Source organism: Alligator sinensis, unplaced genomic scaffold (genome assembly GCF_000455745.1).
Source record: "Alligator sinensis unplaced genomic scaffold, ASM45574v1 scaffold1253_1, whole genome shotgun sequence".
Lineage (NCBI taxonomy): Eukaryota > Metazoa > Chordata > Crocodylia > Alligatoridae > Alligator > Alligator sinensis.
In genome coordinates this window covers 349983-353627 of record NW_005842944.1, presented here as the reverse complement: position 1 = coordinate 353627, position 3645 = coordinate 349983, and the positions used below count along the sequence as shown (strand labels likewise).

The window sequence follows — 3645 nt, the reverse complement described above, 5'->3', positions numbered from 1 at the left end:
TTTGGCAGGCTTTCCCTGCCCCCCCCTCACCTTCTGGAGACAGAGACAGGAACTTTTCCTGACTCTCTCCTCCTCCCCACCCCCTTCAGGAGATGGGCAACCTCCCCATCTTTGTTCCCTTCCCCCCACCCCAATCTTTTAGGAGACAGCTTTTTGCTGGTTCATTGCTGGCTTTTTTAACATAGCTGGTTCCCTGCGCTTTTTCACGGGGAACCAGCTATTTCACGGGAGATTGCCAATTACACAATTTCTGTGAAATCCATGAAGTTGTGCATTTGGTAGGCCCCTAGAGATAGGATAACAATGTTGTAGTAAGTCTTTTTTAGTGGATTCTAAGCTATTAGGGTTATAGCTTCTCTCGCATTAGGAGGGAGAGTTTTAATTACGTTTTGCCTAGAAAACCATTCCATACACTCTCCTCTTTGCTCCAGGGAAGTACACTAAGTACTTGCTATCATAATCTAAGGTTTTGTAATGATAAGCATATGGAAATGGCAAAAGCTTTCCATTTACTTTTAACCTATCACAAACAGAACCATAGATAAGATGCAGTGTTTTTTTATGTCACAGGGACCACAGGATGCAATGAATTAAGCTCTTCATACACTGTTCCCTGTTAAAGTTATACATTTTCACCTGTAAAAACCACACATTTGACCACACAGTGATTTCTGAGCTGCCACATTTGTTCCCTATACTTAAAAGTTCAACAAATGAAATAGGCCATGCTATTCATTCTTAAGTTCCATTAAATCAAGGCACACTGAATAAAGGCTATTCTGATCATCTGGATTAAGGTAAAACATTAATTAAAGTTTAAACAGCCAGTTCTGAATACCTACATATTCTAAAAAACTCCATGCGATTCAGAAGGGAACCTGCAGGCCAAGGTTGGGGTTTAAATCCCTCCTCAGTCCTACATGCCCAGGCCTGGCCCCGACCCAGCTCAGCTTCCCTGTCAAAGCAAAGGGCTGCTTTAGTGCCCCCGGGGTTCTGGGCTACTGCAGGCATGTGCCTGCATTTCCTGAATGAAAGGGGAACATCTATCCACTTGCAAACCAGTTCAATCTCTGCAGGTTAGACAAACCTGCAAATATTAAATCAATTCAGACTTGGTCTTTTTGAATATCTGTTCCTAGCCCAGGTTCACTCTATCCTGTCATATATCCCTTCCAGGACCTTATGCAGCTCCATCTTGAAATAAATTAGGTTCCCTGCCCCCACTGTTGTATGGAAAGCCATTCCTGGACTTTATGCCTCTGACTGTTAGAAACCTTTAATTACTTTCCAAAGCAAGCTCATTCACTGCCCACTTATGCTCATTTTGATACTTTACCAGCGTTGTCCCTTAACTTAAATAGCTCTTTGCCCACCTAGACACTTAATCGCAAACTCCTAAACATTTACATGATAACAAAACAATATCCCATATCCCCTCCCAACCTTCCTTCTGTTAAGTTAAAGAAATAAAACCCTTTTGGTCTCCTCTGGAAGCCAGTGCTCCCCATTTTCTAATCAACCTAGCAGCTTTTCTGTGCACCTGTTCCACTATGAATTGGCTTTTTTTGAACACAGACGACCTGAACTGTACACAATATTCTAGATGAGATCTTTATGCCCTTGTGCAAGGTACTGAAACTGTTCTGGAACCTTGCACAGCACTGAAGTTAATTAATGGGCTTGTACTTGCCCAGATGTTCCCTTCCCAACCCTTTTTGAACACAAAGGGTGTATCGAGACTAGCGCGCATGTGCATTTCCCCAGAGACAAACAGCAGCGGTACTGCTGCTAACTGCCCCTGGGAAATGCCCTCTTGTGCACAACAAACTGCCCTGGGTGGGGTAGGGGAGGCTGAGACTAACACCTGGGCTGGCCCCAGCAGCCTTACCTGGGGTCCTGGGGGCTTCTCCAGGCTGCTGCAGCAGTGGTGATCTGGGCACGTGGAGCATGGCTCTGGCTGGCCAGGCTCCGGTTTCAGGTGCTACACACTGCCAGCTATGTGCACTGCCCCACTTGAAACTGAACTTTTTTTAACTGGGTTTTTTGGGGTTTTTTTGTTTGTTTGTTTGGGTTTTTTTTAGATACCAGGATTTTCCAGCATCTAACTGTGGGTCCGCGCTGCAAATATGCAGTGCAAAGAACCTTTTCATGTGTGCCACATGAGTTTTGCAGTGCCTCTAAAGCAGGGGTGGGCAAAATGGTGGATACAGCCAGCAGCCAGACTCCGTTTCCCAGCAGCCCCTGCCCACGTGGCTGTGACTGATTTCCATGGGTCTCCTAGTGGCGCCAGGGTTTCACCGGCCCCAGCAGCACTGGCAGGGCACGTGGCTGGGTGGGGAGCTGCTCTGGGGCCGGAATCTTGCAGTCATGACAGCATGGTCCAGAGCTGGGGCAGAGCCATGATCTACTGCCTGCATGCCTCTGCCCAGGAAATGTGGACAGTGGATCACAGCTCTGCCTTGACTCTAGACCACACTGTCACCACCACAAGATCCCAGCCCCGGAGCAGCTCCATGCCTAGCAATACGCCCTGGCAGCGTTGTTGGGGACAATCTCCATGGAAAACCTGGCCCTGCAATGTCACAGCCTCACTGCTCCTGGAGTCTCCATGGAAACCAGCTGCAGTGACAGGTAGGGTCAGCTGGGAAATGGAGTCTGCTGCAGGCCAGACTATGCCCACCCCTGCTCTAACCTTTGAGGTGCTGCAAAGTGCATGCGACTTATCTGGACATGCCCAAATAGTACAGTCCCCACCCCTGGATTGATGGTATTCAATAAAAATCCTGCTACTGGACTTGTGATTCCATGTTCCAGTTATTTCAATATTCTGGAATGGAGACTGTCCAAGTGGGCCCACGTTTTGCTTCCTTCTCAGAAATAGGTGCGCTACCATTATCCTCATATACTTGGCTTTGAGCAATCAAAACCCAGAGTTATTGATTATTTTCATTATGATGCATGTATAATGTCTGGTATTGAACTCAGCAGCTGAAATTTTCTGTGCATCCACACACACAAGATTCTGTAGCACAGAATCTAACAAAGTAATAACAAAAGTAGAAGTATAAACAAGAGAGGTATAAATCCTGTAGCAGCTTTTCTAAAACCACTTGCTTTATCTGCATCAGAGCAGTGACTGAAAAGTAAACAGAACCTCAAGTTGTGCAACACCTGGCACTGCTTCCCTTCCTCCCACACCGCATGCATAAACTGTGCCACTCTGTACCTGTTTAAAAGAGCTTTGTGTATTTAAAAACATTAAGATAGAAACTTGTGACCTGAGACAGAAGGCAACAGCAGGCTACCCTGAAACCCTTGGGCTACCTATCTGGGTTTTTTCATGCAAAAATGGGGATGACTGATCAGGTGGCAGTTAAGGCTATTGATCATTTACAGACTCACAAATGCTTCTGTGATGAGAGTCTTTAATCGTTAATAGCCAGTCACAGTAACTCTCACTTTGTGCGGATACAAAATGCAGGGGTGTTGGAAAATGAGAACCACAAGAGCCACAATTTCTTTCTTTATTGCTTTATGCAGTGCCACAAAAACTCAGGCCCTCTTCTATGATGCTCAAGGCAATGGTTTACTTTCAATGTACAGTATGAGATTTTACAATCCTATATGACCTACTAGGACTTCTCT

The 3645-nt window shown here is 45.8% G+C and overlaps 1 protein-coding gene and 1 long non-coding RNA gene across 7 annotated transcripts in view; one reads left to right on the top strand and one right to left on the bottom strand.

Annotated features, from left to right (window-relative positions):
• Nucleotides 1-3645, bottom strand: part of FARP1 (FERM, ARH/RhoGEF and pleckstrin domain protein 1) — a 319651-nt gene that overhangs the window by 175964 nt on the left and 140042 nt on the right. The gene's annotated exons all lie outside the window — the stretch shown is intronic.
• Nucleotides 1-3645, top strand: part of LOC112548121 — a 23917-nt gene that overhangs the window by 391 nt on the left and 19881 nt on the right. The gene's annotated exons all lie outside the window — the stretch shown is intronic.